The sequence below is a fragment of the Gobio gobio genome (genome assembly GCF_949357685.1).
Source record: "Gobio gobio genome assembly, chromosome: 23".
Taxonomy (NCBI): Eukaryota; Metazoa; Chordata; class Actinopteri; order Cypriniformes; family Gobionidae; genus Gobio; species Gobio gobio.
This window is the reverse complement of record NC_137119.1, coordinates 25,757,051-25,782,639: the sequence shown is the minus strand read 5'-3', so window position 1 is coordinate 25,782,639 and position 25,589 is coordinate 25,757,051. Positions and strand designations below refer to the sequence as shown.

The following is a 25,589-nucleotide window of genomic DNA, read 5'->3' as shown; positions in this document are numbered from 1 at the left end:
ACAATGCCCCATCTCCCCATAAGGACAGTTCGTATTGATTATTATTTTAGCTGTAGATGTAGACTATAGCTCAGAAGGGGGAAAAATATCTAGTGCAATGTCCCTTTAAAACTTCTGACAAAAGCCCATATGATCCCCGAGCTCCAATCACCAATTCCTACTGCAAAAGCAGCCTCTGCATTTTTGTCTGTCTGAATGCTGCTAGCACGGCGGAAAAAAACAGTGAGGGGAAGGAAAACTGAAGAAATGTGAAAATCCAACGTACTATTACATGGCGAGCGGAAGTCCTGGGCAAATGGAGGTTTTCGCGGACTCCTTCGATGCTAGAGACCTCGGATCAAAATGGTACAGTAGACAACGACATTTTGATCTTTTTGTCTCCATATTTTGTCTTTTGTAATTTTGAAAGACTTAGCTAGGCCGATGAAACTTGCAATAGTTTGTCCTGGGATGTGTCTGACTTTTGAATGTGTTAAATAACGTGATGTCGTTAATAAATTCGACCGCGAAATGAAGTTTGCAACTTGCACGGAACGCCGACAGCCACAGAAATTGGAAGGTTAACAAGAATGCAATGGCCACAATAGCTACATTGTTGCATTTAAACAGTTAAATTCTCCCATATCAGTATGGACAGGAATCACGTCGTGACTGGTGCATTTTGTGGACATTCGTGCATAAAAGCGAAACATTTTTATTCTAAATATACTCTTAAAATGATAGACTTTGTTGCACAGAAAGAGACGGAATAACGTTACATGTCACAACACTGTTAACTTAGACATGACCTTAAATTTGTGGATCTCCCATGCATCCATAGAGTTCATATTTCAGTTGTTTAATAACGGCGAGTCTCCAAATAAACGTTGACGCCGCTACACAATTTTAGAAATACAGAAGCTTAGAAGCTTGTACTTTAAATTACATTTAAATTAGTTTGTGAATAGATAAATCATTTTCGATAATGTTACTACTTCTAAATACAATTAGAAATGGCCCAAAACAGACAAATAAACTTGAGACCTTCTATAGCAAATAGTTATATGCTAATTGCATAAATTATATCACTATTAGTATTAATAGACATGATTATTGTTAGTAGCCTAATAATGATTACTTTTTTTCATCAAAGTAGAAACAAAACAATACTTAAAAATTAGTTCTGCATATTATCAAAGTTAAACATAGAATATTATTGAAAACAATATTTATTATATTCCACTATTTTTAAGGTTATATATATATATATATATATATATATATATATATATATATATATATATATATATATATATATATATATATATATATATATATATATATATATATTATGTATTGTTTAATATATCATCTTAAAAATTGTGGAATAAAATCCACCAATCACAAATTACTACAAAAGTCTGTTTTTTACTAGCAGAGAAGTTAATCATACCTATATTATTATTTTCACTATCCGCTCTCTTATTTTTTAAATACATTATTATTAATATTTGATAGCCTACTCTTAGTAAACAGAGGGAGAGCATCAGAGAGGTTGCAGGATGACAGCAAAGTTGAATGATTTTTAGAGCCCTCATTAAAAATAAAGCATGTGTATTGTAGTACAGTGAGGCTTCTTCACATCTGGAAGCTGGGTTAATACAGTATCTAGGTCAGGTCACTACTTTAGTGCCATGACCCTGTCTTTTTTACCTCCGGTTGCTCACTTGACTTTTTTCACATGACCCTTAAAAAGTGTAGTTATCGTTTATTATTATTATTATTATTATTATTATTATTATTATTATTATTATTTATACACTACATATACAGGGCAGTGTTTAAATAGGCATTGTCTGTTGCTGGCTGGCATGTGAAATGAGTCAGAAGCCAAAGGACTCCATTACGCCCCCATTATTGCATTCAGTTATGAGGATATAATCAATTTTAGACACTTGATGATGCCATTAAACAGTTATTTCTGTAAAACTTGAATAACAGAAAAGGAGCTGTACTTATTCCGCTGAACTTGGTGACTGGTTAAGCATTGGTGCTAAAAGCGCCAAGGTCATCATGGGTTTGATTCCTAGGGAACACTCATTCTTAAAAGATGTTTTGGATAAAAGCATCGGAAAAAATTAAGAAATGCTTCGAACGCGGCTCTCTACAATAAATCGCCCCTTTGTTAACTGTTCCTCTTGAAAGTACTATGAAAGTTTGTACTTTAGAAAGAGCTGAAATAGAACAACTCCTGCTAAACTCTGCAGTCTTGTCCTTTAGTGCTGCAGTCTGGAAAAAAGCAGCATGCTGAGGGTTTTTATGTAACCGTCTATTCAGGACATTCTTGCCCACCCTTGACTTTGAGGCTTCGTTGTCTTTCAGTGCTCTGCTGTTGGGGACACTTAAATCCATGTGACAAGTGCTCCTCGAATGCCCCCCAGAATTGTTCTTATTATTCTCAATGTTTATGATTGAAAATTATGATTAAAATTATGGTAAAAGCAATACAGTACAACGGTAATATTGTTAACTAGTTCTATTTTGAATATATTTTAAAATGGAATTGTTCCTGTGATGTCAAAGCTGAATTTTCAGCATCATTACTCCAGTCTTCAGTGTCACATGATCCTTCAGAAATCAGTATGTTATGCTGATTTTCTGTTCAAGAAACATTTCTTATTATTATCAATGTTGACCACCGTTGTGCTGCTTAATATGTTTGTGGAATCCGTGATACATTTTGTTACAGGATTCTTTGATGTATAGAAAGTTCAAAAGAACAGCATTTATTTGAAATCTTTTGTAACATTATAAATGTCTTTACTCTTCTTTTTGATCAATTAAATGTGTCCTGGATTAATTTATTCAAAGAAAGAAACTCGTGATCCCAAACTTTTAAATAGTGGTGTAATATAAAATCAGCATAAATTAAAGGCACAATATGTACGATTTTTGGATTAAAATATCCAAAAAACACTAGAACAATGTTTTATATTTTGTTGACCTGTGTACTTACATTATCCCAAATTATCCCAAGAATGTTTAAATCCACAGAAATAAGCAATTTTAACCAGGACCATCACCTATCAATGACATCTTACCCGCGTTACCCTTGATTTTTATTTTGATATTTATTTGCTTTAATATATTGTTTTATTAGACAAGTGAGCAACTGCTTGGATACATTCATCAACAGAAAACGAATCATTGTTATATTCACGAGTTCGTGTGCCCATATAATCTTAGTGAAAGTGGTAAACAGATTTGGCTTGCTGTCTGCTATAGAGGGGCTCGGAGAGGATATTCTACCCGAGCTCCGATTGCCCCCCTATAACAGGCAAAATTGTACAAAAGGAGGAGCAGGGGAGGAGGAGGGATGCTGCAGGAACTAAAAATGGGAAGAGGTAAGCTGCTGGTTTTATACCTTGGTATTAATTGGAAGATTAGATGGGCGTACTCCTCCCGAAATTACGTTTAATAACTTCATTAGTTGTTAGGGCTGTCATTTTTGAGAAAAATCTAATTTGAACGGATATCAAATATCAAGCAATGTATTCGAATATATTTGAATATCTACGAGCGCAGTAAACATAATACTAATAACGTATACTATGTACAAAAAATCAGAGGAGCCCAGAATATGAACGCAACGCGTTTAATTCCACGTTAAGCGTTTTTCTCCCATAGAAACCCATTAGGCTATAAGAAAACGCTTAACGTGGCTTAATGTACTAAGACATTGTTATTAAGAGACCAAATTCAGGAAACATAACAAAAATACTGTTCGATAGAACTGCGTGTGCTTCGTTTGTTACCACAGTTATCTGTGTGCTTCCTCAGCGATGAACTTCCACATTTGCGGCTATCTTTTCTTAAACTCCTCAGGATCCATCTAGACGAGTGCAGGCAGATCGCGCGCGTGCGCGGTTGTGATTTCTCCGGGGTGGGCGCGCGCGCTGCGCGGGCACAAATAAACTAATATGGATTTGAAATTATTTTATCATCTTGAAATACAGGCAAGGCATATGTATTGTAGATGATTTTGTACATCTGGAATGTTGTCCGACCCGACCCGCACCCATATCCGACACAGTTAGAATGTTTTTCACCCGTTTCAGCAATATTCGCGGGTACCCTGCATTAGTGTTAGGCCGATATATCGGGCCGATATTTGTGATTTTTACATGTATCGGCATCGGCCGATACAAGGCTGCTGCATTCGCCCATATTTTTTTCAAGAGATTAAGTTAAGTGCACCTAAGCATTAAATGACTAGGTTGTAAATAATTTTAAAAGTATAAAAGTTTTAAGTATAGTACAGTCAGTGTGCACTTTATTATGATGCTTGCTTGTTGATACTGTGTGCAATAGTGTAATTATTGTATTTATGCTTAAGTATTTATTTTCAGAATGTAATATCACCACTGAACTCTTTTTTTCTTGTTCTACCTCACCTGTTTTTACTATTTGTTAAATATAGTTTTTTTTAGTTCAATAAATGTTCCTTTTTTACATTTTAAGTTGTTATCATCATGATCATTGTGTTATTTTTATGATGTAAATTGAGGGAGCAAAAGCAGTATAGGCTCCAAAAATCGGCTCAAGAAAATCAGCAGCCCGTATCGGTCATCGGCTAAGGCTGATGAAAAAAAATCGGTATCGGCACTAAAAAATCCATATCGGTCGATCCCTACCCTGCTTGGCACTTTAAAAACCGGATAGTTTATTTATAGTTCGATTACGGATATTTCACGTCATGTTTGAATGCATATTCGAATATCGAATAAAAAGTGACATCCCTAATAGTTTTTTAAATCTTGTTTTCTTTTACTGGAAGTACCATGTTTTACCATGCCCAATATTGATCTAGCTACTGCAGTGTGCAACAAGTGTCTCATAGTAGCTGCCGAGTGAGTGCACAGAGTAGCATTATAACATAACTTTCAACACACTCAAATAATGTATCTAATATGATAAAACAGTACTGCGTTACCACACATACACATGACCAGAAAAGGCAGAAACGGAGGTCTGCGGCATAATAAAAGCTCTGCGAAATCCATGTTATCAAGCTACATCTTTGTTTTGAATAAGTGACCTTTAGCGGCGAAAAATTACATATTGTGGCTTTAAAGGAAGTACAACAAAGTATTTACATACTAAATATGAGGCATGTGTATGTATGCATCATTTGAAGGGTCTTTTTGCTGAATCTATATGATTTTAATCTTATCAACACACATTTCCTTCTTATCAGACATGGGAAAGAGAAGATATTTATTTCCCTTTCCCACAGTGTCCGTGTTGTTTCCTCACATTGCTGCACACTTAGGTCAGAGTCTGTACATGGAGAAGAGTTGGCAGAGTTAGCAGATCTGTGGCAGTTTGTGTTTGTGTTTTATGTGGCAGAGACATGCCAACTCCACAGGCTCTTCTCTTGGCCAGAAATCCTGACTCAGCTCCTGCTCGCATAGCTCAGGCTGAGTTCTTCTGGCAGTCCTGCTATGGAGATCATATGCAGCTTTGATTATTACTTATTTGATTATTATTTGAGATAGGACTCCTTCAAATGGTTAACATGTGTCCAAGGTCAAAAAACACTTTCTCATAGTATACATTCACTTCTTTTCTTACAGTGTCGGAAACGGTTCGATAAGGCATTTGGTCTCTCTAAATCCTTCCTTTCCGAGAGCCTCCTCTGCTCTGATTGGTCAGATGGCCCAGTCTGTTGTGATTGGTCTACTGCTTACAGAGCGTGTCAGAAACTAAACACTAAACACATTATCAGAATTTCAGCTCCGGAGGCTTCATCAGCACCTGTATATCAATTTGACTCAGAGAAAATGTTTCTTTTCAATATAGTGACTCGTATTAACTCCTCTGTTTTAGGGCCCTATTTTAACAATCTAAGCACATGGTCTAAAGCGCACGGCACAAGTGCACTTAGGGCGTGTCCGAATCCACTTTTGCTAGTTTAACGACAGGAAAAATGGTCAGCGTGCCTGGCGCATGGTCTAAAAGGGTTGTGCCAATTCTCTTAATAAGTAATTGGTGTGTTTTGGGCATAACGTGTAATAAACCAGTCTTATCTCCCATTCCCTTTAAAAGCCAGTTGCGCTTGCACCATGGCAGATTCGCTATTTACATGACAGAATTTGCAAGCGTAAAAACTTCTCTAGCTAGGAAACGGATCTACTCATCCAATGGCATCTGCTTGCTCGTCATTACTGCAAATAGGTAGGCTATTTCTGATGCATGCAATGACTATCCATTATGACATGGAGGCAGTTTTATATTTATGTACACAATAATAGTCTTTTACATTTAAATCCTTTAATTTTTCATATTTAAGAATGTTTGTGTGCTGCTGCGTGTCCCTGTGTGTGTAATAAGCAGAGTGTACATGCGTTGTGGACCCACCTATAGGCACATATTACTAATGCGCTCTTTAAATAACACAAAAAAATATTGCGCCATAATTTCAGTTGCCTCAAAATAGCAACGCGCCTGAACACACCTCGTTTTCAGACCAGCACGCCCATGGTCACACAAATGCGCGCAAATGCATTTGCTATTTAAACAATGTGGCGCTGGACGTAAAACAATAACTGCATCGGGCTGAAACTAGCAAAAAAAACATTGTGCCGGGTGTGTCTCTCTCTCTCTCTCTCTCTCTCTCTCTCTCTCTCTCTCTTTTTTTTTTTTTTTGCAATAACGATTAGCATTCTGAGATTATAGTATTTTGCAAAGTTGTTTGCTGCTCCTGTTCATTGCAAAAATACATTTTCAATTTTCTCAGTGATCTCACACAGCTTTGTTTGTGTCGCCAAATGATTCTTATTTCTCTTTTACGAGAAACTGATTTCTCTCACCTTGTCAAGTGCATCTTTTATTATTAGACAGCAGACGCATGAGAGGTAAAATCCTTTGTTTGTTTGTCTGGCTCAATTTCATGCCCCGCTTGGCACATAATATTTCAAACTGTGATTCTGTTGCTCTTGGTTGCATTAACATATAGATGGAAATGGGAAGTCTTCTAAATATATCTGCCCCAGTCGGCACAGGAAAAGTGCAACGAGTCGTACTCGTTCCCATGTGGTTTGTAATAAAATAAATGTTGTACGACGATTGTGGTATCCAAAGGTTATGAGAGATATTTAATGCCCTAATGTCGCCATAAAAATGACTTTCATTTAAACTAACACAGCCCCAGTGTAGTCTTTCAATTGGCAGATTTATTGATTGATTTCTTGAATTTTATCTCACAGCCGATGCCAACGAGGACTTCCCTGAGCAGAATTTGCTGGGCATACATAAACTCTGCCGTAAACACCTGCTATCCTCCCTTGCTCTACTAAAAACATTGGAATGGTGAGTCTTTCCTCCTCAGAAAAGAGATTTCTTTGACTTTCAATGTGTTATGCTGTTAATTAGCTGCTGAACCTGAAACAACTGACAGGGGAGCGCCATCCCTAATCACTTATTCTGATTGAACTTGGTAATTAGACGAAGGGATGGATGACAAACTCTTTCAACAATATCTAACCTTAGAGAAATCTAATTAATTTGTGCAAGAGTTATAGTTTTCTACTAAATTTTCACTATTGTTATTTTTTATCGTTTTGCATTTTGGTCAACTTAAGTTTAGTTTTTTAGTTTTTTTATTTGTTTTTTTATTCCATCATTATTTTTTATTAGAAAGTTTTTTCTGTATAGTTTTTGTTCATATTGTAGTAGACATTTCATTTATAGTTACATTTTTTTTGTTGCAGTTGCCTGTTTTAAAGTAAAATTATTTAATTGATTGAAAGGTTACTTACTGTAAATTTAGAAATAAAAAAAATTTCTTTGGCTTTTAGTTTCTCTGATTATACTGTACAGTACCGTTCATAAGTTTGGGGTCAGGCAGTCATTTTTTGAAAAATGTATTCAATTTGATCAAAAGTAAAGACTTTTACAATGTTACATACATTCATACATTCTGTTCTTTTGAACTTTCTATTAATCAAAGAATCCCGAAAAAATTTATCACGGTTTTCAACTAAATATTAAACAGCACAACAGTTTTTAAAGGGATAGTGATTTACTCACCTTCAAGCCATTCTAGGTGTATATCACATTCTTCTTTCAGACAAATACAATTGGAGATATATTAAATAATGTTCTGGCTTTTCAAAGCTTTATAATGGCAGTGAATAGAGGATTTGATTTTGAAGCCCAAAAAACTCCATCCATCCATCCATCCATCATAAAAGATATCCACATGGCTCCGGGGGTTAATAAAGGCCTTCTGAAGCCAAGCGATGCGTTTCTGTGAGAAAAATATCCATATTTAAAACTTTATAAACTAAAATAACTAGCTTCCTACTAACGGCCGTACGCATCGATTTACGGTGAAAGAGTAACCCTTGACCTGACGCATGACGTATCGATGAACGCGGAAGTGCAGAGGATAGAGCAAAACAAAAAAATAGTCTAGAACGAGAATGTTTAAAGAGAAATACCTAAGGATTTCGATATAAGAGAAGAGGAGCTTGAGTTTGTTGCCCAGCCCTATTAGTTTGAACCGCAAGAGGCATCAAAGCTTGCGCTACTCCTCGACTTGCTTAGGCCATCTGCCGGAAGCTAGTTGTTCTAGTTTTAAAGTTTTAAATGTGGATATTTTTCTTACACAAACGCATCGCTTCGCATCAGAAGGCCTTTATTAACCCCCGGAGCCGTGTGGATATCTTTTATGATGGATGCACTTTTATGGGCTTCAAAATCAAATCCTCTATTCACTGCCATTATAAAGCTTTGAAAAGCCAGGGCATTATTTAATATATCTCCAATTGTATTCGTCTGAAAGAAGAAAGTCATATTGGCTTGAGGGTTAGTAAATCGTTGGGTAATTTTCATTTTTGGGTGAACTATCCCTTAAACATCAATAATAGTAAGAAACGTTTCTTGAGCATAAGCATATTCAAATGATTACTGAAGGACAGAGGTTATGGCTGCTGAAAATTCAGCTTTTCCATCACTGGAATGAATTATATTTTTTGTAAGTATATTAAAAATAAAAACAGGTCATTTAAATTATAACAATATTTCATAATATTACCGTTTTTACTGCAATTTAGACTTTAAAAACATTAAATTTTATTGACCACAAACTTTTGAACAGAATTGTATCTGTCCAATAAAACAATAAATAAATTCTAAGATTTAGAAAATAGGTGATTCAGTAATGACTTAAACTGTTTCTACAATTAAATAGATCTCACACTTCAATATGAAATGACTGAAATTTGTGAACTCAGGAGGAACCCCTAAAAACAAATGTGTCCGATGCAAACTGATGTGAATTATATGTTTCTCTTCTGGAGATGTTCTGCCTGTGTTTAAAGCTCACATTATGCAGCACTAGTCAGGCAGCTGACCCGAGGAACAGCAAACAGCCCTGTTCAGTGAACTGGCATGTGTAATAGCAGGTGTTATAGTTCAGGAGGTTTTCTCAGTGAAAGTGATGCTGTGGTTTGTGGCAGCTCTCTGACAGTGTGTAATTATCAGCTGTGCTGGCTAGTCTGAATGGGTGAGAAGACTTTAATGCATGTATCTGTATCTAAGAGAACTTAAAGAGATAGTTCAGCCTAAAATGAAAATTTTCTCATCATTTACTCAGCCTCATGTCATTCCAAACTTCTATTATTGTCTTGCTTTCACGTTTGCTTTATGGAAAAGAGCAGCTCGGACATCCTACCTTTTTGTGTTTCACAGGCAAAAGCAAACAATACAGTAAATTAGAACAATAATTTTCATTTTGTGATGAATTTGTACCTTAATACATACACTGAAGATGGCATATATATATATTGCATTTTCTTTCATGAAAAATGCAGTAAAAAAGTAATATTGTGCAATATTACTACAATTTCAAATATTGTTTTCTATTTAACATAATTTATTCCTGTGATGGCAAAGCATTATTCAGTCTTCAGTGTCACATGATCCTTCAGAAATCATTATAATATGCTGATTTGGTGCTCAAGAAACATTTCTTATTATTTATCAATGAACGAACTGAAAACAGTGCTTAATATTTTTGTGGAAACGTTGATACATTTTTTCAGGATTCTTTGAATAGAAAGTCCAAAAGAACAGCATTTATTAGAAATAGAAATCTTTTGTAACATTATAAATGTATTTACTGTCACTTTTGATTAATGTAATGTGTTATTGCTGAATAAGAGTTTTAATCTCTTTCAGTGACCCTAAACTTTTGAAGAGTAAATTAAGGTGTTCTTGTAATAAGTCTTTATCTGTGTCCTCCTCATCTCATGTTACTATACTCAACACAGAATTTATTGCTCACTTTTACCGTGCTCAGCTTATTATGTTTAATAAGGACTATATTTATTATAGGGAATCTATTTAGCTCATGTAGCTTTGTCGGTCTTTCTCACACACAGACCTTCTCATAACTGAAACATGTCTTGCTAATTTACAGCGCGCACACACACACAGAGTGAGGCCGTAAGTCATTTTTGTGTCTCTGCGAGGGCTGTAAGTGTTTGTCAGTCTAGCTCAAGGTCAGGACTGAACGTGCATCCTGATTGGATCGGGGAGGGTGTAGGCATCGAGCAATACCACACGCATACACAGACACCCAGGGCATCTGTGTCTCTCTCTCATTTCTCGGTCCTCTGAGGACAGATCCATCACCTTGGAAAGTGCCTCGTCTCAGAGGGCGATCGGTACACGCGGGCTTCAAAAGTAGAAAATCTGCTCCGAAGTGAATCTTCTATGTCTGGCCCACTGAGACTCCTTCCTTCTCACAAAATACACACAGTTCTTTGTCCTCAGGGAAATACACACTAACCGATTGATTCAAATAAACCTGGTCTCTGCTCTGTTATGTCTCATGATAGATCTGTCTATCTATCTATCTATCTATCTATCTATCTGTCTGTCTGTCTGTCTGTCTGTCTGTCTGTCTGTCTGTCTGTCTGTATGTATGTATGTATGTATGTCTGTCTGTCTGTCTGTCTGATACCTACCTAAAGTTGTTTTGTTTTTACAATTGCTAAGATGAATTTCTCAATATTCGGGTTACCTTTTCGCGAACACTCAGTATTGATCATCTATCAACTCTCAGAAAGGATATTTCTCCTGGCCACTGAAATATAACTCTTCCTTAGCATGTAGCTGTGATCGCATCGTTAAAGTGACTTTGTCTGCAAGCAGTGAATCAACATAATCTATACTCATGTGAAATGTGTGCAAAAGTTTTATTTAACTAATAGGGATGCAACAATACAGTTAGTCCACGGTTCAATACATACCTCGGTTTTTAACCACGGTTTTCGGTTCGGTTCGGTTCTGATGGCTTGTCACATCAGTTCCCTTTCGAGGGAACTCGCACTGCATCGGGACGACGCTTTGGGGATGCTCCCTTAGCATCAGCGAATCTGAAACCAGAATGCCAACTAGGCCAATCCGATTGGCGTGCGTGATGACGTCATCGTGACGGCATACCCGGAAGTATAAAAGGGTTGCTGGAGCGTAATGGCGGTAGTTATTGCTCTTCAGCATAGCGCTATCTGTTACTGTCTGTCTATTTACTGTTGTTTGTCAGTGAAAGTGTGTGATTGAAATGAAGTGTGAAAAAGTGAGAGAGTTCAAGCAGTGTGTGCATCCTTGCCCTCGCTACATGTCGGGCTCGGATACACACCTGCTGTGTGTGCACTGCCTGGGCGTTCAGCATGCTCGAGCGGCTCTCGAGGGAGCCGCTTGTGAGCATTATGAAAGCTGACGCTCAGAGTGCTCCGCTCTCGGCGTGAGCCCCGTGGATCGGTCCCGCATCCGCCGAGGCGGTGCGGCGAGGCTGGTCATGGGGCTCACGGATGGACTGTCAGCGGGACTGGGACTGCTGAGGCATTTTCCCAGTCTTTATCTGACAGTTCAGATGTTCTCCTTCCCCGTGTGGAAGCCCGCGCTGCGGCTTCTTCCCCCGGGGCGGAGGACGCGATGTGTGAGAGGTCTGATTCTGAGGAATTAGACGTACTCAGCATCGAGGCAGTCAAAGTCATAAGCACTTCTTAAATATACAAGATTCCATCCAAAACGCGATTGCTGGAAAAAAAGAAAAAAAAAAAGGCAGCGCGCAGGTTATGAGTCTGCAATTAATGTGAACACACGCGATCGGTGTGCATGAGATACTGGTTGGCTTAACGGACGAGTCCGTATAGTAAAATAAATCAGTATTTGTCTGATATGGCTGCATTTAAGTCTGAGGATTTAAATGAGATATTATCTGACTCTGAGGAGTTAGATATTCAGTCATTTCAGACCATGTTTCACTGTATTGTGTGACACTGTTTGGCTTTTTTTCTCGAGGGATGAAAGCCAATTGTATTATGACGGCTTGAACCACGTTGCTGAGGCAACGCGGGGTCTATGAGTCCGTATAAATACAAATAAAACAGTGTCGTCTGATTAATTACGGCTACATTTAATTCTAAGGAATTAAAATTAAATATAATCTAACTTTGAGGAGTTAGATATTCAGCCTATCATTCAGACTATGTTTCACCTTATTGTGGCTGCATTTAATTCTGAGGAATTAAATTAAAATATTATCTGACTTTGAGGAGTTAGATATATTTTTTATTCAGCCTGTTATTCAGATCAGGTTTCACGGGTTTGGTGATTATGATGGCATTTAATTCCGAGGAATTGAGTGTCATGTTATCCTACTTTGATAAGTTGGATACTTTAAATTCTGTCACCCAAGCGTGTTTTACTTGTGAACTGGATATTCATCTAAGATGGAGCCCTCCTGAAGTTGATGTCGTTCTCGCCGCCTTGTGGCCTGCGGGACACATCAGTTTCAGGCAATTGCTAATCGCAGTGTCCGCTCTAGGGTTGTGGCCCTGTTGAGCTGCTCCCTTAGATGAGGCCCCCTGCTGGCCAGCCCCCTCTCCCGGGTAGGAGCGATCGAGGTCGCCTCCCCTGTGGAGTTTTCGGGAATCGACGCTGTGTTCCCGCCGTCTAGTACGCTTCGGGCCACATCGTTTCCCCGTGCACGCGTGCTGCACCAGCCGCCTCTAGCAAGACTTGCGGTGGTCCAGCAAACGCGTACGCACACCGAAAATCTTCCTCGATTTCGCCCTGCCGGTAAGCCGCTTCAGGGGGTCGGGGAGGAGGCTCGGTTGACACCCAAGACCGGCCTCGAGAGGCTGGTTCCCTTAGCAGATTATCTCGGCGCATGGTTATGCCTCCGAATATATCAGCTTGGGGCCTGCGACTGTAGGAAGGGGCATACAGACTGCAGTCCGGTTACCTTCCCCTGAAGTTCAGTGGGGTGGTCTGGACGGCAGTGGTCCCTGGGCAGGTTCGGGTAATGGAACAGGAAGTTCACTCCCTGTTGGTAAGGAGGCCACAGAATGTGCTCCTCCGCCAGACAGGGAGTCCGGGTTCTACAGCCAGTACTTCATAGTTCCTAAGAGGGATGGCGAGTTGCATCCAACTTTAGACCGGAGGTACTTGAATCGTTCTCTGAGGAGATTCAGATTCAAGATGCTTAGCATTTCCTCCATTGTGATTCAGATCCAGTCTGAGGACTGGTCTGTCACGATGGGTCTGAAGAGGACGCATACTTCCCTGTATCCATCCTTCTGTGTCACAGGAAGTTCCTGAGGTTCGCTTTTTGGGGCAAAGCGTACCAATATCGGGTTCTTCCAGGCGGCCTGGTCTCTAAAATGAAGCTAGGCCACAGCATCACTGTGAAGCAGTTTAAGGTCTGCTGGGGCTCATTGCGGCTGCGTCCAACAGAATATCTCTTGGCCTGCTGCATGAGACCCTTACAGTGGTAGCTGGGAATCAAGGGGTTTTCCTCTGGGGGAAAACCATTCTGTATGATCAGGGTAACGCGCAGATGCCTTCGTTCCCTAGTCATATGGAAGAAACCTTGGTTTCTGTCCCAGGGGCCAGTGTTGGGAGCGTTCTGTTGCCGGGAATCCGTTTCAACAGACGCCTCCCTCACTGGCTGGGACGTGGTTATGGGAAGTAAACCAGGTGGCTTTCCTTGAGGGGAAATCCATTCTGTATGATCAGGGTAACGCGCAGTGGCCTTCGTTCCCTAGTCATATGGAAGAAACCTTGGTTTCTGTCCCAAGGGCCAGTGTTGGGAGCGTTCTGTTGCCGGGAATCCGTTTCAACAGACGCCTCCCTCACTGGCTGGGACGTGGTCATGGCGGCCGCTTTGCGAGAGGTCTGTGGGAGACCAGGCATTTCTCCTGGCACATCTACTGCCTGGAAATGCTGGCGGTCTACAAAGCTCTGAGGAGCTTTTTCCCGGACCTCCGCAGCCACCATGTCCTGATATGGAAGTAAACCAGGTGGCTTTCCTTGAGGGGAAATCCATTCTGTATGATCAGGGTAACGCGCAGTGGCCTTCGTTCCCTAGTCATATGGAATAAACCTTGGTTTCTGTCCCAAGGGCCAGTGTTGGGAGCGTCCTGTTGCCGGAAATCCGTTTCAACAGACGCCTCCCTCACTGGCTGGGGCGCGGTCATGGACGGCCGCTTTGCGAGGGGCCCATGGGAGGGCCGTCATTCCTCCTGGCACATAAATTGCCTGGAGATGATGGCGGTCTACAAAGCTCTCAGGAGCTTTCTCCCGCACCTCCGCGGCCAGCATGTCCTGGTACGGACAGACAATACGTCTGTCGTAGCGTACATCAACCGCCAGGGGGGACTGAGGTCGCGCTTTCTGTACAGGATAGCACGCCGAGTCCTCCTGTGGACCCAAGGGAAACTGTTGTCCATCAGGGCAATGTATGTCCCGGGGGTCCAAAATCAGGGAGCAGACATCCTGTCGAGGCAGGGGCTGAGGCCCGGGGAGTGGCGACTCCACCCAGAGGTGGTGGAGGCCATATGCAAGAGGTTCGGCCCAGTGGAAGTGGATCTGTTTGCGTCTCGAGAGACGTCCCACTGTCCACTGTGGTTTTCCCTCACGCATCCAGCTCCGCTGGGGCTGGATGCCATGGTGCAGACGTGGCCGAGGCTGCGTCTGTACGCATTTCCCCCGATTGCTCTGCTCCCGGGAGTCCTGGAAAGGGTCCGTCGACAGGGGGTCAGTCTACTTCTGGTAGCACCCCGTTGGCCGACTCGAGTTTGGTTCTCGGATATCATAGCTCTGCTAGCAGGTCAGCCGTGGGAGATTCCTCTGAGGAGGGATCTCCTATCTCAGGCGGCGGGTACGATATTTTACCCCCGCCCGGAGATTTGGAACCTGTGGGTCTGGCCCCTGAGGGGACCAGGTTCATAGAGGCTGGCCTATCGGCAGACGTGATAGAGACCTTACTCAGCTCCAGGGCTCCGTCTACGAGGAGACTGTACAGCCTCAAGTGGAATGTATTTTCCACTTGGTGCAGAGAACGTGAGGTGGACCCAGTTAACTGCCCAGTGGCTTCAGTGCTGGGGTTCCTCCAAGATCGTTTCTCTGCAGGGCTTACCCCGTCCACACTCAAGGTGTACGTGGCTGCCATTGCGGCTTTCCACACTCCTTTGGGTGATGGGCCTCTGGGTAGGCACCAGCTGGTTGTACAATTCCTCCGTGGGGCTCGGAGGATGAGGCCTGCGGCTCGGTCCAGAGTTCCAACCTGGGACCTGGCAGTGGTTCTCGAAGGATTGGCTGAGGCCCCCTTCGAACCATTGGAGTCGGCTGGACCAAAGGATCGGACTCTTAAGGTGGCTTTTCTCCTTACCATTACCTCTCTCAGGAGAGTGGGAGATCTCCAGGCCTTGGCGGTAACGCCGACCTGCCTGGAGTTTGCCCTGGGAGGAGTAAAGGCCATCTTACACCCTAGGCCGGGCTACGTGCCTAAGGTGCCATCAAGGGTGGTCAGGTCATTGGTCCTGCAGGCATTTCATCCTCCGCCTCATGTGACGGCGGAAGAGGGGAGACTTCACCTACTCTGCCCGGTTAGGGCGCTCAGAGTTTATTTGGCGAAGTCTGCACAGTGGAGGAGATCACAACAACTGTTGGTGTGTTTTGGCTCACCTAAGAAGGGATTGCCTGCGTCTACTCAGACAATCAGTAATTGGATTGTCTAGGCGATTACCATGGCCTATCAGGTGCACAGTTTGCCTTCACCTGTGGCTGTGAGGGCTCATTCCACCAGAGGCATGGCCTCTTCGGTGGCCCTTCTTTCTGGGGTCCCCTTGCAGGATATCTGCGAGGCGGCCGGGTGGGCTACCCCACACACTTTTATCAGGTTTTATAGCCTGGATCTCCCTACGACGCCTGGTGCGAGGGTGCTCCAGTCCTAGCTGTGCCCGGTTTCCGGCTTCACACTAGGGCAGGCGCTACCCTTCGGTGTGGCCTAGTGGGTACTCGTTCCCCAAAGCGTCGTCCCGATGCAGTGCGAGTTCCCTCGAAAGGGAACTGCTCGGGTTATGTATATAACCCTTGTTCCCTGAGAAGGGGAACGAGCACTGCATCCCGACGCCACACCTTGGCGCGCCTGGAGCGCATGCTTCAGAGCAATTACTACCGCCATTACGCTCCAGCAACCCTTTTATACTTCCGGGTATGCCGTCACGATGACGTCATCACGCACGCCAATCGGATTGGCCTAGTTGGCATTCTGGTTTCAGATTCGCTGATGCTAAGGGAGCATCCCCAAAGCGTCGTCCCGATGCAGTGCTCGTTCCCCTTCTCAGGGAACAAGGGTTATATACATAACCCGAGCAGTTTTTTGCTATTCTATTCTTAGGCGACAGGAACCGCAAGAGGTTAAAGAGAAAAAAGACTATTTTTTTATTGCAATACTCTTTCTTTATTTTACTTAGAAGAATTGAAAAACTTTACTTAAACTTAAAACTTTACTTAAAAAAAACCTTGTACACATTCCTAGTGTATTGGATAATATAAAATAAATATATATAAAGATTTACACTGGCAGCTCAGAGCTGTACAGCAGCATTTAAGTATGAAATTGAATTAATAAATGTAAAAATAAAACACTACATAGACTTCACTATAAAATATACATTGATTCTTAGCTACTGTATTCGTTTTTCAGTCAAGAGCAGTGAGTGATTTTCTGTCTTTTGTTGTTGTATTAACATTAAAGGGATATTTCACTCAAAACTGAAAATTATGTCATCGAGAAATGAATACAGGTTTGAAACAATATTAGAGTGAGTAAATAATGACATAATTTTATAGGTGAACTGTCCCTTTAAGGACCGCGTGTTCACTACTGCCCTGTTGTCAATTTAAGACCTCTACACATCTAATATACAGACACGATTGCTATTTTACTTTCACTTTAGACATAACCGACTGTGTTTATGTTAACCTTTTGTGTATCGGACAGTATTAACGCAGTAAGACGACTACTTAGTTCAGTATTCACGTGTTTGACAGGCTTTTAGTGCGCGCGCTCTGAAAAGCGCATGTTAAAACCGTGCACGCGAATGAAACCGGCAAGACTTTAAAACGCATGCAAATAATGAACTTTCGTGATTGTGAATAACTATAGTGTTCCGTGAGTATAACTCTACCACTAACGTGTGATGTGAATGTATGTCGCGTTGTTCAGTATTGGGATGGAGGCAAATTATACAATTTGTAGGAAAATAATTCATTAAATGCGAAACCAAAAAAAAAACGCGATTCACAAGCGCGTATTGAACCGTGAATGCCGTACCGAACGGTTCAATATTATATTGAGAATTGTGGCATCCCTATTAACTAAATCACAAACACTTAACTAATCTAAGCAAACACATACACAAATCACGCATACATGGAAAATGTGAAAGTTAATGAAACTGAAAACAGAACAGGGGAATGAAGCATTGAAAAGAGTCATTTAACCATCAGTATCTTAGTTCAAAGCAACTTGTTAACAAGGGGTCTGCAACTTATACTAAACATCTGTTTAGTTAAGCCCCTTTTCCACCGAAATTACCTGGAACAATTTGTCCCAGGAACTTTTTCCCCCAGACCTGTTGCTGTCTGGATTTCCATCGAGGTCTAAAGTACCGTGAAGATTAGGCAAATTAGTCCGGTGACTAGCCTAGAAATCCAGACGCACCCTAGCAGCAGCAAATCTAATTTGCAGCCAGGGTAGTCTAGCAACTCTCCGTTGGCTTGCGAGCTGGAAAAACCAAACTCTGGTCCGGCCAATCACATCGTGTATAGAGTCAGTTGGCGGGCTTAACATAATGACGGCAGAGTTGCCCGCGTGCTACTTGTAAACAAAGAAGCTGGCGAACAGCGGTCTTTCGAATCGTCTTTGGCCGCGACTCTGGAAGACTTGGTGTTAAGATTTTCTGTGAGAAAAGAACAAAGAACGGCACTGAAGTCATTCTTAAGAAAGGAAGATGTGTTCTGAGTTTTGCAGACCGGATGCAGCGAAAGTTTAATCTATCAACTAGCTCCGCTTCACCTTCTTCGTTGCTCTGGTTGGTTGTAGCGCTATCCTATTGCGTGCAGAGGGAATTTGAAAGACAACCGTTTATCCCGCCCCTCGGATTGAGCCCTGCCAATGGTGAGTTCCCAGACCCAACATCTTGATGTGGGTCTGGCTTGTCAGGCTATTAAGACTGCGCATGGCTTTCCGGTTCCGCTGGATTCCGCGGAACCTCGTTGTCAGTCCATCGGTCGTGTCTCTTAAACTTGTTGATTCGAATAGCAAACAACTCTTACTGCACGCTCCGCAACAGACTTTTAAAAATAGTAGTTGAAATAAAATGCTGCGTGACGTCAACCAATCAGCATGTTCAGCGCTCAAGTCCCACCCCCCAAATTTCCTGAACTTTGAAAAAGTACTACCTCGCGAGCAGGTACTACCTCACGCAGAATTTCGAAGGGGAAATATTTACCTGGAACTTCATTTAGACCCTGATCCCTGCGGTCGAAACACACAGAGTACCACCCTAAAGTCCCTAGTTCCTGGGGAAAGTTCCCGCGGTGGAAATGTGGCTTAAGTTAAATGTACGATACTTGCAATGCCTTAGCCGCTGAACAAGCATCTGGATGCAGTCTCGGGGAAAAATCTTGATGGTTCCGTGAGTCGATGGTGTTGAAGTTGCAATCAATTTCTTCTGCATTGAACAAATAAAAGAGAATGAACTAATGGTGTTAGTTTGACTCTGTTATGGTGAAGGAAGTTACAATGGTTGTAATTTAAGGCCCTGTCGGCATGGCGGCCCTGTGGCGTTCCACACGAACAGCAACTAGGAGAAGATAGAGAGAGAGAGAGAGGGGAACTATGCGGGTGCTCTTTAACCTCCACAGAGGTCACACCTCTCGAGTTTAGCTTGACCAATGAGAAAGGTGCAATTTTCAAGTGGGAAAAGTTCCTTTGTTTGGAAGCTGACTCATTTGCATGATTGGATTAAGCCGGCTTTTCTTTGGCCTGTGCTTTTGCATGTGGCCAACTTCCACATTCTTTTGAGCAATAAAACCGTTTTATCAGATGGTAACCAGAGACCTGGTTTTGCCTGGGTGTTAGTTGCCGTTTCAGGGGTAGTTCACAGAACTCTAAGGGTAAGGACACACCAAACCGGCGCCAGAGAACTAGCGCTGATGAAAGCCGACTGTGTTGTTGCCTTGTGTTGAAAATCTGTGCTTGAACACACTGAAAGGACTACACGTGACTGTCAACTAGCATGCACATTCTGCACCTGCGTGTAAAGGAGATAACTGTCTATTTAAGAAGATTTATTTTTAAGAATATTTGTAAGCAGCGATTGCTTACTATTTTGAATATCAATGTTGCTGATCACGTTATTGTGTTACACAATTATCGGTACACGTTATTAATGTTATTATGAAAATTTTCGTGCAGTGGAATGCTCAGGTAATATGACGTAGCCTTCTGTCTGTGCCGTCATGACTTCTTTGCTCGCTTTCATCACTTTTGCTTGTATTCTCGTGCACTGACTTGTTCGCTAAACTGAGCAGCCAATCAGAGTTCTTTCTCACAGACAGCCCGACGCCGATTCTACATGTTGAAAAGGCCGCCAAAAAAAAACAGACAGCGTCCGACTAGAGCCAACAGTGCGGAACACACCGGAAAAAGGTAGTCGGCGTTGAAAAATGGCCCAACGTTCCCACTTATATATAGTCAATTGTAGTTGACAAGAAATTATTTCTCTGCATTAATAGCCAAATAAAAATATTTAAATTATTTTGAATTTTTAGGCTTATTTTCTTAAAAACCTTCTGTTATTCATTTCCACAACTCCTTCAAAAAGAAGATTTTCTTTAATGCTCTATTGAAATGCTGGTCATTTCTAACTGTGCATATTGTCTTGGGCAGAGAGACTCCAGATGCAGAGTCATTACTTGGCATCTGTGTGTGATTGATGAGGAAACAGGGCCAGACAGCAGCGCCTCTGCATTTTACAGCACTGTGAAACTTCCCCTCGGGCTGGCAGCACAGGAAGTGGAGGAATCCAGAGGGCAGAAGGACAGCGATTAGTCTCTCGTCTCTTTAATAGCGGCCTGATTAGATTCTCATGATAATGCTTGTTTTTCATTAATACAGAGTGGGCAACAACAGTCTCAAAGTTTAGTCGAAGGTCAAAGGAGTCACTATTCTGTGTCATGGATGCACTGCACTTACTAAAGATGTGATCTGCTGGGAGGGTTAAAGATATAGCAAAAAATTTAAATGGTCATATATCTGTAATTTATTATTGTGGTATCAAAAGGAGATGTTTTGAAAAGTGTTCATGCTGCACTTTTCCTTTAAAAAAGTGACTAAAAGCTCCAAAAATGTGCACATGTTCAAATTTGGCATATGATTAGTGTATTATAATTTTGAATATGCAGTTATATGAATGAAACCTGAGAACTGGGGGAAAGATTTTTAGTGAATAACCACTTAGACTTTGGTTTGTTCCTCACACAGAACTGTTGTATGACTTCAGGAGACTTCAGGTCATATCAACCACTTATGGTGCTGTTTTTGTTTTGTTCTGTACAATATGAGGGTGGGTAAACCAGTCAATTTTTTTCTATTTTCTTAAGTTAGTCTGGTTGGTGACTGATGATTTTTTCCAGTGTGTGTAAACTCTTATTCCAGATAATAAACCAAAATACTTTCTGGTTCAGAAAGGATCCCATATTCACAACCCCTTCAAATTTCCTCTCTCAATCACTCACTTTATTTTCCATAAAGTCAGCTCTAGTTTTATGCTGACTCAGTTTTAGTGAGTCTTTTCAGATCAGTGTTGAACAACCGTGCTGAAGCTCCATACTAGCTGTGTCTCTGTCCAATCTGAGGGAGATTCAGGCTGGCATGATGCCCGCTCTGGTTCTTGAGGGTGTCACTCAAGCCTCCCAATCCTGAGCTCTTGTTAGGACAATGCTGAAGGGGGGAAAGGATTGCAGAGTTTGCGTTTCCATCATTCTGTCTTCCGCCTGACAGCCAGAGCCTCCCTCTCCTAGTGCTCTGAGGTCTGTGGTACTGTAACAGGAGAAAGAAAATCTAGCTGGATTAGCCTGGGTCATGTTACCAGTCTTTTCTGACACAGAGATGCCATTATGGTCAAAAACTTTGAAAGCATCATTTGCAACTTGCATTAAAATATTGATTGTACTGTTTGTTTTCACTCTTATGCTTTCCAAAAAATGAAGATAAAACGAGTTGTTTATATATCGTTCAGTTTTATGAAATTCCTGTGGCTTGTCGCTGTGGTTTGTTGAGTTTGTATTTCTTTATGACTTCCTGTATGGTTTCTGAAATTGTGAGCAATTTATGAAAAGTTGTTGATAGGTTGGTCAGTGGTCTTCACAGTGGCTGCATTGTTACAGTGCTCACTGACAGATCTACTCATCACTCTGTCCATTTTAAAGGGATAGTTCACCCTAAAATGAAAATTGTCATAATTTGCATCACTCTCAATTTGTTCCAAACCGGTATGCATTTCTTTCTTCTGCTGAACACAAAAGAAGATATTTTGAAGAATGTCGGAAACCAAACAGTTGATGGGCCCCACTGAAAAATACAATGGAAGTCAATGGTTTGGAACAACTTGAGGGTTAATAAATGATGACAGAATTTTCATTTTTGGGTGAACTATCCCTTTATTTCTGTCTGATTCTCACTGAAGACATCAAAAATCACCCAAACCTGCTGTGTTGAGATGTGTTAAGATATGGGGCCCTATTTTAACGTTCTGAGTGTATGGTCTTAAGTGCATGGCGTAGGTGCACTTAGCATGTCCGAATCCGCTTTTGCTACTTTAACGACGGAAAAAACGATTGGCACGCTAGGTGCATTGTCCAAAAGGGTTGTAGTCTCTTAATAATGAGTCATGGGTGTGTTTTGGCCATAACGTGCAATAAACCAATCTCCCATTCCCTTTAAAAGCCAATTTCGCTTTCACCATGGCAGATTCACTATTTACATTACGGAATTTGCGAGCAGAAAGACTGGATTCCTCTCTGGAGAAGCGTTCTTTTATTTTTAATATTTAAAAATGTTTGTGTGCTGCTGCTCATCCCCGTGTGTGTGTAATAAGCAGTGTGAACCCACCTTTAGGCGCGTATTACTAATGCGCCCTTTGAATAACACCACAAATATTGTGCTATTGACTTTAGACCAGTTTTTGTTGGTCAATGGCCAACGATTCGCCTGAACACACTTTGTTTTCAGACCAGCATGCCGAACAGATGGGCGCAAGTGCATTTGCTATTTAAAGCTACACTGTGTAACTTTTTTAGTCTATTCTTAGCTAAAAACACTTAGTTCTTTCAAAAATATATGTGCTCATTAATGTATATTTACTTCTTTCAAGTAATAAAGTATTCTCGTAAGTTTATAATATGCCATTGAAAATACATAAGGTAATGGGATCTAACGGTGGTCGCCATGTTGCCCCTCCATCTTGAAAGTACATTAGCCAAAGAGGGACATACCCGTAAATTCAAGCTTCGCCATTCGCGTTTTAACCGGTTTTAACACTGTGCGCGTCAACTTGTTCAGACTAGTCTGGTGCATGCGCAGAGAGTTCATCTCAGCAGCTCCAGTAACAGAGTTATACGGAGTTTTCCTGGCTTGTTTATTCCTCAAAAGTCTGTTTTTCCTTGTGTGGTATTTCTGTGCGTTAATAACTCCGTAAGTAATAATAGTTATTGTCATTGTGGATGTGTTTCAGAGTGTGTCATCGCGTAATTCAGTTGATTCAGAAGTATTTTTGTGTCAACATACAATAGCGTAATGCTCACCTATTTGAATAATCATTCAGTTATTTTGTTATCAACAATGTTTATTAGTTTATAGAAAATATTTGCTTGTAATGTATGTTGATGGAAATATGTATCAGGTCTGATCGGCATATTGACACTTGTTATACAGAGCTAAACCTGCGCACACACTTTTGTAATCCGACACCGCTTGTTAGCAGCAGCAGCGGCAGCTCCGCTCCTTTTAATGCAGCTGCATTTAGCGCCTATATATGGTACAATAAGCTCTGGTTTACGGTTACATTATACAAATGTAACTTATAAGTATAGTTATACAGTTCTTAACTGTGTATCTTCTGTCATGCCATTATCATGTATATTTACCATCCTTATTTGTTCTCTCACAGAAACCACATTTATGTACATATACATGCAAACCTGTTTATGCCTTGCAATTGGATGACTGAATAAACATTACTATCATCAAAGTTCACTCTGGATTAGCTGCAGTTCTTTCTAGTCGAATAATTAGGCCAGTTGAGTTCCAACCATCCCACTGCGCACAGAATATCCCACAGGCACCGTGTCGAATGTGGACGAGGTCGAACTGGAAGCCATATTAATCTTGGACTAAATCGGCCACCGTAGGAGTTAAAACGAAATCGGAATTGAGAGGAACAGAAACTAAAATTCACTGGATGGTCATATACCTTTTCACCACTAGATGGGGGAAAATATCACACAGTGTAGCTTTAAACAATGTGGCGTAGGGCGTGAAAATGATAACTGCGTCGGGCTGAAACTAGCAAAAAACACATTTGTCGCATTGCGCCAGGTGTATGATAGGGCCCATGGTGTCTCTTTTTATTTGTGGATTTCCCTTAAAGTCCTCATGAAATCAAAATCGATCTTATTTACTTTGTTAGCCCACATTACAGGTCTTAGGTTGAACAACTAATCCGTGCAAGTTAATACACAGAATTTTTTTTTTGCCGTGGTAATCTTTAACCCTCAGAGCCCGACGGCATCGCCCACGACGTCACACGGCACCTCCGATAAATATCTATATTATTTCATGAAACTTTTATCGATTTTCTTACCGTTTTTTCCAGCAGAAAGCTAACGAGCTAGCCATCACGGGGGTGTCTTTGGTGTCTTTGTAGCCTTTACAGAAGGTTTTCTATCCAGCCTGGAACATGTGCATCTTTTTGGAGTTGTTCAGCAATAAATCAAAACGCTTACATCCAAGATATATCCACTTGATGTCCATAATTTATAAATTTTCCGTCATTTTTGCCGCTAGCGCGATGCTAGCTGCCATTTTGGATGAGGGTTTGACCAATGACAGGCTGATCCGTCATCCACGTTGGTGTGCGTCATTACGCACAAACCACAGCTCTGTTATTGTTGATAGAGAGACACACGGCTAGTGTTGAGGAGAGAAAGAGAGAGAGACGCGCTGCAGTTTTTAGTAGTTTTGTGGAGAAAGTTTGAGGAAAAAGTTTGAGGAGAAAGTTTGAGGAGAAGTTCCTGATAGGAACTGTTTTGAGGCTTGGCACCAGTAAATATCCAAAATCCAAAGAGGCTAAAAGCGCCTGGACTTTTTTTGGAAAAATGTAAATAGTTTTGGTTCTGTATAAGTTATCATGTTTATTCCTGAGTTCCAGGACTCCAAAGACTTGAACAAACTGTTTTCCAGAGGAAATATGCTTAGCTTTTATTTATTTGTGTGTGTTTTCAATAAATATTTGAGTGATTCAATTTCCGTTTTATGTTTTCATTTGTCTTTAAGGTCCCATAACTTATTTTACATTCAGGTGACATCAATGCAACACAAATATACTGACAGTGCAACTTGTCTTGAAAAAAAAGAGGTGTGTCAATTGTCTGTGCACAACAGGGTTGATGTTTTACAAGCTTTTTTAGTAAATAACACCAGGCGGAAAATTAATTGTAAAAATACCCTTAGGTCTTAAAGGGTTAATCAAAATCTGAAAAGTAACTTCCGGTCTGGAAATGGGGTTCCCTTTCCGATGATGACTGTTGACGGCTTGGGTTTGAATTTCTTAACCACTCCCCTCCAATCGTTAGTCTGCTATGAGCACGAGATGGAGAGGAGGAGCGCTGAAGTAAAACCCTGCCCTCTATTCAATATTCCGTTTCACTTGGAAATACGTCACAGCACTGAAATAAAATCAGTTGCAACTTCCGGTTCACTGGGACTTTAAATTCTTCTATGGTGCTACTAATTAAGTGGCAGTTTGGTGCATGTTCATCAAATAAACAGAAAAAAAATGTACTAATCGAAAATGTATTTTCATTGGATTGGAAAACAAATAAGCCTGCTGGGGATTCCATTAGAAGTCCAGCATTTTCTTTCTTGCTCTCCATATCACCATTTTTGAAAGGAAAGGGGA

The 25,589-nt window shown here is 41.1% G+C and overlaps 1 protein-coding gene across 3 annotated transcripts in view; it reads left to right on the top strand.

The window, feature by feature from the left end:
* Positions 1–159: 159 nt before the first annotated feature.
* The window catches only part of zbtb47b (zinc finger and BTB domain containing 47b), a 47,607-nt gene continuing 22,177 nt past the window's right edge, over positions 160–25,589 (top strand). For all 3 annotated transcript variants that reach the window (XM_079805492.1, XM_079805491.1, XM_079805493.1), the window contains exons 1-2: positions 160–345; positions 7,248–7,350. The gene's annotated coding sequence lies outside the window, so the exon portion shown is untranslated. The remainder of the gene's footprint in view (positions 346–7,247; positions 7,351–25,589) is intronic.